Source organism: Eriocheir sinensis, unplaced genomic scaffold (genome assembly GCF_024679095.1).
Source record: "Eriocheir sinensis breed Jianghai 21 unplaced genomic scaffold, ASM2467909v1 Scaffold554, whole genome shotgun sequence".
NCBI lineage: Eukaryota > Metazoa > Arthropoda > Malacostraca > Decapoda > Varunidae > Eriocheir > Eriocheir sinensis.
The window spans coordinates 241,722-249,513 of record NW_026111892.1 but is presented as its reverse complement, the minus strand read 5'-3'; the positions used below and the strand labels follow the sequence as shown (position 1 = coordinate 249,513).

The 7,792-nt window shown below is 40.3% G+C and overlaps 1 long non-coding RNA gene across 14 annotated transcripts; it reads left to right on the top strand.

The window, feature by feature from the left end:
- The first annotated feature begins 2,083 nt into the window (after positions 1–2,083).
- On the top strand, positions 2,084–6,736 carry LOC126993072 (uncharacterized). 14 transcript variants are annotated; one of them, XR_007747321.1, is made up of 4 exons: positions 2,084–5,649; positions 5,767–6,183; positions 6,303–6,454; positions 6,572–6,736. It is a non-coding gene; the product is annotated as an uncharacterized LOC126993072 (long non-coding RNA). The 14 variants fall into 14 exon arrangements; XR_007747318.1 differs by having other exon boundaries at positions 2,087–5,649; positions 5,767–6,103; positions 6,221–6,337; positions 6,455–6,736; XR_007747323.1 differs by having other exon boundaries at positions 2,088–5,649; positions 5,767–6,103; positions 6,221–6,337.
- The last annotated feature ends 1,056 nt before the right edge of the window (positions 6,737–7,792 follow it).

Below are 7,792 nucleotides of genomic sequence, written 5' to 3'. Positions count from 1 at the left end.
GCGTTAGAAATAGGGAGATCCAGTGTGGTGAGTACGATAACGTGGCATCCCTGGTCAGCCCTCCGCCATAACAGCTGATCTTGAGTTGCCATTCTCGACTCTTTCTTCTTCTCTCTTTCTCTCACATAAGTTTTCCTCGGTGTTTGGTATGCCTTGTTCATCCCTACGTAGTCTACATTCCTCCCCGTGGGTTATTTCGTGTTATTTTAGCGTAATTACCAAAACCGTCCCGCCGCCAAGATGCATCCACCCTTTCAGCCACGCCCCCTTCTCCCCCCTCCCCTCCCCCCACTCTCCCTCTAATGTGATTGATTGATGATTGATTGTTTATTGATGCAGGTAAACAACAAGGGAGAAGGGAGGAACATGCCATCCCAACCCCCAGGCAGGACAGAATGTGATTATACAATTAATATACATGAAACTAAAAAGATACAATGGTAGGAATGAATGGAAATAGAAGAAAATAAAAGACCGCAGAGGAAAGTAAAATAGAAAAGCAAGATCAGTGGAAGAAAGGAGCAGAAAAAACAGACCTCAGTACAGGGTGAAATGTGTCCTGTGAAGGGGTGTTGAGGGCTGAAAGTTGCTCCCTAGAGTTAGTTAATTAATCCTAGTTGACCTCAAAATACTCAAAAATATCTTTATGTTGGTAAGAATAATATTGAAATTTTCTAGTACTAAGCAACAGACACTATATAAACGTAAATTACAGGTGTGAAAAAGCAATTACATGAAAATTAAATTATTACAGTGTCATTAATAGTGTTGAAAAGGGACACTGAGGGGATTGGGGAAGGAGTTTAAAGTATGGGAAGGAAAAGTAAGAGGTAGAGGAACATGTTGATTTAGTTGGGGAAGGAGTGTAAGTAAAGGAAGGAAAAGTAAGAGGTAGAGGAACATGTTGATTTAGTTGGGGAAGGAGTGTAAAGTGAAGGAAGGAAAAGTAAGAGGTAGAGGAACATGTTGATTTGGTTGGGGAAGGAGTAAAGTAAAGAAAAGTAAGAGGTAGAGGAACATGTTGATTTAGTTGGGGAAGGAGTAAAGAAAAGTAAGAGGTAGAGGAACATGTTGATTTAGTTGGGGAAGGAGTAAAGTAAAGAAAAGTAAGAGGTAGAGGAACATATTGATTTAGTTGGAGGAGGAGTGTAAAGTGAAGGAAGGAAAAGTAAGAGGTAGAGGAACATGTTGATTTAGTTGGAGGAGGAGTGTAAAGTGAAGGAAGGAAAAGTAAGAGGAAGAGGAACATGTTGATTTAGTTGGGGAAGGAGTGCAAAGTAAAGGAAGGAAAAGTAAGAGGTAGAGGAACATGTTGATTTAGTTGGGGAAGGAGTGTAAAGTAAAGGAAGGAAAAGTAAGAGGTAGAGGAACATGTTGATTTAGTTGGGGAAGGAGTGTAAAGTAAAGGAAGGAAAAGTAAGAGGTAGAGGAACATGTTGATTTAGTTGGGGAAGGAGTAAAGTAAAGTAAGAGGTAGAGGAACATATTGATTTAGTTGGAGGAGGAGTGTAAAGTAAAGGAAGGAAAAGTAAGAGGTAGAGGAACATATGTTGATTTAGTTGGAGGAGCAGGGCCCCTGAAACCTCATCAACGGTAAACGGTAAATGGTAAAGGAAGGAAAAGTAAGAGGTAGAGTAACATGATAATTTAGTTGAGACTGGAGCTGAAGGCAAGGGGCTAAAGCTGCATAGAGTAGCTATATATATACACCCCAGCCTATCTTTAAAGCCCTCCAGCTCCTTCAATGGGTCCAACAGGCTTGGTTTTACCGGGGAAAAATAGTCTCACATGTAACCAACCTGAGTAATGTTCTTAGCAAAAATTAGTTGAGGGTAAGCTGTTATCAAGCCATAAATTTTATAAATGTGTCCTACTTCTGTCAGCTGACTCATAACACATTGGAACAGACGTATCTGTTTTTATTCTCTGTATCGGAGATAATAATAACAATAATGATAATAATAATAAAAATAATAATAATAATAATAATAAGTAGCAGTAGTAGTAGTGGTGGTAGTAGTAGGTAATAGTAGTAATATATCTAGTAATAATAATAATAATCATAATTATAATAACATGAACACCAATACATATCTACCGTCACGCCAAGACACTATGAAAACCTTGAAAAAACTAAAATCATGAAGCCTTGCGGAAGAGTAAGAAACAATAAGAATTCCTCCCTGGTGTCTGCTGTTGGCTGCACCTGTGGCCAAGGCCAAGCACTCCAGACAGTTCTGGTGATCATGAAATAACCTAAAATTCACAACTCATGTGAAAGACAAAAACAGGCTGTTGAAGAATGTTTATTAAACAGTTCAGTTTTGGCAAATATATTACTACAAACACCATGACCGCTGAACATGGCAGACCATTAACGTGTGCCAGGACAAGCAGCCACACAATGCTGTATGACTTCACTTATTGGCAAACAGTGGACCTGCTGGCCACTGCTACTGCTGGTGCCTCTGCTGTGTGGGGCATACCGAGGCACCCCAAGGCTGGGACACAAGAGTCAGGAGGCCACTTTGTTATAAAGAAATAAATCCTGTCTATCTAGAGGGAAGAGTACCAAGCTGTGCCAATATTCCAGTCTGGCTTATTTTTCAGACAAGGGAAGCATTACTCACATTGTAGCTCATATTTGCATATTTTTTTGTTATTTGCACAAATATATCTTATCTAACAAATGGTCATTTATCTGTCATCTACACTTACTTGTGGTCAATGATGTTACCTTTTAAAAGTATCAACTAGAATCATCTCATCTAAGATATTTCCTCTAACAGCTTAAGTGACCAGCACATATCTTTATTGTTCCTTAAATAAACTTTAATCTTTTATATGTGAGAATCTCACTGATGATAAGATAGAGTTGGGAACACACGCTGCAGCTGTGTGTGGCCTCCGTGCATCTTTGTTCCACTGGCACTTGAGTCTGTGGTGGGCGAGAACCCATTACCCCGGGACACAGGGGAAGTGCAACATCCAGGTTACCAGCAAGAATACTGGCACTACTCAGTACTTTCCACCTTCAACATAGAATATATTAGGAAAAAGCTAAAATGAAGAGGAAAAAAATCCTTGCAGCGGAGGAGTGAGTAGATCACAATTACACTGAGTGGCCTTATTGTCACCGGACTAAATTCCTTACAAATTTAAGAAGCAGCCAAAACCCTCAACAGCATGGAAGCCTGTCCACAACTGGCCTGTGCTGCAGCCATCAGTGAATCTTTGTTTGGCATGAAGCCCTCAAGAATCCCCCAGACTATGCATGACCCTAAAGGTACCACCCCACACCCTATGTGCCTCCAAAGGCACCATGGAGGCCCTACATGGTTCTACAGGAACTCTGAAGGCCTGCCACTGGCTCAGCAGACCTTAACATGGCATACCCTTGTGAGTGTTGTGTTGGCTGGCGGAGGTTCAGTCACCGTCAACATCCCTCCTCTAAACCACAACTGACTACTGACCAAAGTGAGCGAGCTTTTTTGTACCTGATTCTTATCAATAAATGTTACCATCTACTGATCACTACACTTGGTAATACACCTAAGAACTACACTGGTACACATAAAAGACAACTATTAAAAAAAAGAAAAAAAAAAAAGTAAAGAGTATGAAAGCAGCAAAATGCTAACCCTAACACAACCTTGCCAGTCATCTTCACACAGGCTCTGGCATGGGGGCTTGATGAGTGGAGGAGGGATGTTAATATTCCCTCATCATGTGTCCCTCTCTTCTCTTTCCACTATTGTCTAATCTGACATGAATAATCTTAGCCAATGCATCCCCATGGAAACCAAGTATCAAAAGACACAATAACAACTCCAGTATTATGATTCCTGAAGATACAGTGAAGTTTAACATCTACAATTTTTCTTTATGGCATTTGTTATAACTTGGCACTGAGAACAATCAAAACTTAAGCTTGTTCTATTAAGTCAGTCATTATGCAAGAAACCAAAAAAGCCAAGGGACTGACACATATTGATAACTGCCCTTGTTATAGTAGGATATCAATGTATTATTATTATTTAGACCCCCGACAAGCCCGTTACACCCTGCAGTGATTGTACAACAGCCACACAAATCCACAGTATCAATGCAGAACCCATTAGCTACTTTGCTTCACTACTGGTGGTGCAACATTGCCTCAGTGGCCATTCCTTTTTTACGATTTTGGACACTTCCCAAAACAATATTAAGTGTAACAGTAAAGAGTGCAACAGCTTGCCAGGAGCCCTCATGATATCACAGCACTCCTGGGAGAAGACAGTTAATTTATTTTCTTTGCCACTCTCATTGAAATCACTTTTAAAAGGCAACACTCTCTAAACACTCTTTGAACTATTTCCCAAACTCAGTCCAACACAGTTGTCAATTGAGCACAATTCCTTCCTTAAGTTCTGCACAAAAACACACAATATATACAAATAACAGAGACAGTCAAGAACACAATTAAAAGCTTCTTTGCAGGCTTGCTGAAGTTAGTAGCATTTACATCGTGTTACAGCAACTAAATGAACAAAAAACTGTTAAGTCAGACAAGGCACAGGTTTACTTACATCTATGTTATGTTAATCCCTAGGGTGAGGAAACCATTGTTAGCTTGAGAAAATTAAGAACATTATTACCTTGTGGAAGCATAAATATTTGAAATACTGTCATTAAAGTCATAACTTCCGCTATCCTCAAAACTCTCAATTTATTACAGTGTGACTACTGAGAAAGTGATTGCCAAAGCCCTGCCTCATTTACCTGTCAAACTTTACCGCACGCCAACAAGACCACTTGTGAGTCCACAAAGCCCTTTGTAATTGATCTTCATGCATGGTACAACACAGGCTGGAGCTTACAAAGTTTTATCAGTAATTGCACTTTAAGAGAGTTCAGGCAAGGTATGTTTGCCATTTTGTATGCATTACTCCAATTAATACTCATATAAGGAACAAAGCTGCTCTGGAAAATGAATGTAAGTATAAAAATGCTCTACTGTCAAATCTAAAAAAAATTAAAATCTTTGTTTTGACAATTCTTTTATTTTATTCCTAAGCTCAAGTTCCTTTCTATGCCTCAGTTCATTTTTCCAACTTGGTCATTTTCCTGATATGAGCACTAATTGAACTGCTGCGTACAGATTGGTGAACACACTCCAACCCAGGCATGCATCACGTTAGTGGCTGAACACACTCACTACACACTTCATCCCGTCAGATGTTCTGAAATCAACAATGAAGGTTACCACACACATACGGATGGCTGTGTAGCAGCTACAAGATCTATCTTAGAACAGCTGCAAAACATACTTTAGACCCAGAGGTAATATCAGAAACCAGATAGCAGAAAAAATACTGATGATGAAGACTAGAAACCATAGCTGCAAGGAGTAGGAGGGAGAGGCGAGACACAAGAATAGAAGCAGGAGAAGGAGGAAGAGGAGGGGGAAAGGGGACAGAGGTAAATGAAGAGGAGGTGAAGGAAAAATAAAAGAAGGAAGAGAGTAATGAAGGTTGGGTGACAAACAAAGCTCAATAGAAGCAGGAGAAGGAGGAAGAGGAGGGGGAAAGGGGACAGAGGTAAATGAAGAGGAGGTGAAGGAAAAATAAAAGAAGGAAGAGAGTAATGAAGGTCGGGTGACAAACAAAGGTCAATAGAAGCAGGAGAAGGAGGAAGAGGAGGGGGAAAGGGGACAGGTAAATGAAGAGGAGGTGAAGGAAAAATAAAAGAAGGAAGAGAGTAATGAAGGTTGGGTGACAAACAAAGCTCAATAGAAGCAGGAGAAGGAGGAAGAGCAGGGGGAAAGGGGACAGAGGTAAATGAAGAGGAGGTGAAGGAAAAATAAAAGAAGGAAGAGAGTAATGAAGGTCGGGTGACAAACAAAGCTCAATAGAAGCAGGAGAAGGAGGAAGAGGAGGGGGAAAGGGGATAGAGGTAAATGAAGAGGAGGTGAAGGAAAAATAAAAGAAAGAAGAGTAATGAAGGTTGGGTGACAAACAAAGCTCAATAGAAGCAGGAGAAGGAGGAAGAGGAGGGGGAAAGGGGACAGAGGTAAATGAAGAGGAGGTGAAGGAAAAATAAAAGAAAGAAGAGAGTAATGAAGGTCGGGTGACAAACAAAGCTCAATAGAAGCAGGAGAAGGAGGAAGAGGAGGGGGAAAGGGGACAGGTAAATGAAGAGGAGGTGAAGCAAAAATAAAAGAAAGAATAGAGTAATGAAGGTTGGGTGACAAACAAAGCTCAATAGAAGCAGGAGAAGGAGGAAGAGGAGGGGGAAAGGGGACAGAGGTAAATGAAGAGGAGGTGAAGGAAAAATAAAAGAAAGAAGAGTAATGAAGGTTGGGTGACAAACAAAGCTCAATAGAAGCAGGAGAAGGAGGAAGAGGAGGGGGAAAGGGGACAGGTAAATGAAGAGGAGGTGAAGGAAAAATAAAAGAAAGAAGAGAGTAATGAAGGTCGGGTGACAAACAAAGCTCAATAGAAGCAGGAGAAGGAGGAAGAGGAGGGGGAAAGGGGACAGGTAAATGAAGAGGAGGTGAAGGAAAAATAAAAGAAGGAAGAGAGTAATGAAGGTCGGGTGACAAACAAAGCTCATGAAAAATGCAAACGTCTAATATGGATAATACAACACATAATAGTTTCACATTTCACCCACTTCCCTGTGGACACATCAGATCTCTGAGCGCCGTCACACCCTCAGTGCTGAACGGACATTTAAAGCCACAGCAAAAGAAAAATATCATCATCAGTACATCTATACTAAAGTCTTTGTTCTCTATGTCTGAGAACAACTTATTTCAAGTTGACCAAACTGCTAATGGAATATTGATAACAGAGCATTATATCTTTAGGGTGAAGGCAATGTACTTCACACTCTACTTCTTACGTAACAGTTGAAGAGGAAAAAATGCATTCACAGCCATCGAAGAATTTATAATTTTCTTTGTAACATTACCTTAAACAAATATTGCCTTTGAACTAAACAAAACTTTCAAGACGAGTGAAGGAACTACAAACCCTCGGACTTATGCTCTTAACTGTTAAGTTTCCAGAACCCAACACTCTACAGGCAGGGGCATCCCTTGGGGGAGGGAGGGTGGCAGCAACCCCCCTCCCTTAGCAGGCTTCCCCAGCTGCATGCATGCTGTGTCCATCACCCATTAAGTCCTAGCAATGCTCCTGCATGCAATGTTTTGTAATCTTTTAGAGAGGCCTGTCATAAACAGGGAACAGTTTTACCAATAGAGAGACTAATTATCTGAACAATTCTCACTGAAACTCCACAAACAGGTCTTCACCGTGTGTACGTAAATGTCAACACTTCTTCATACAAAAGTTACTTTCCTGAACACATCCATGGTATAAAACAATATATATATGTACATATATATTCTCCAAAGGCAATACTGATAACTTCATTATATACAGTTTGTTTTAAATTTCCCAGCTTGAAGCTATACTTAGTGATCCCCTGTGAGGCACTAGATTCTTCTTTCCGTCAGTCAATGTCTATCTGTCTCTCTCTCTCTCTATATATATATATATAAACCTTAATTGTCAAGTAAACAACTGTCTCAAACTATAGCAGGATCTCACCAATGGCATCTTACTAGTGCCTGAAAAATGGCAGTATTAGCAAAGAGGTGAGGTACACAAAGAAAGGGTTGGTTGGTGCCTCCAACCCAGGACTTTAATTCACACATTTTTTCCATTTGAAACCCTTCTGTCATTACTTTTTTTTTTTAGGTGAAGTGATAAAAATCCTAAGTCATGGTGGGTGTTACAGTACGCAA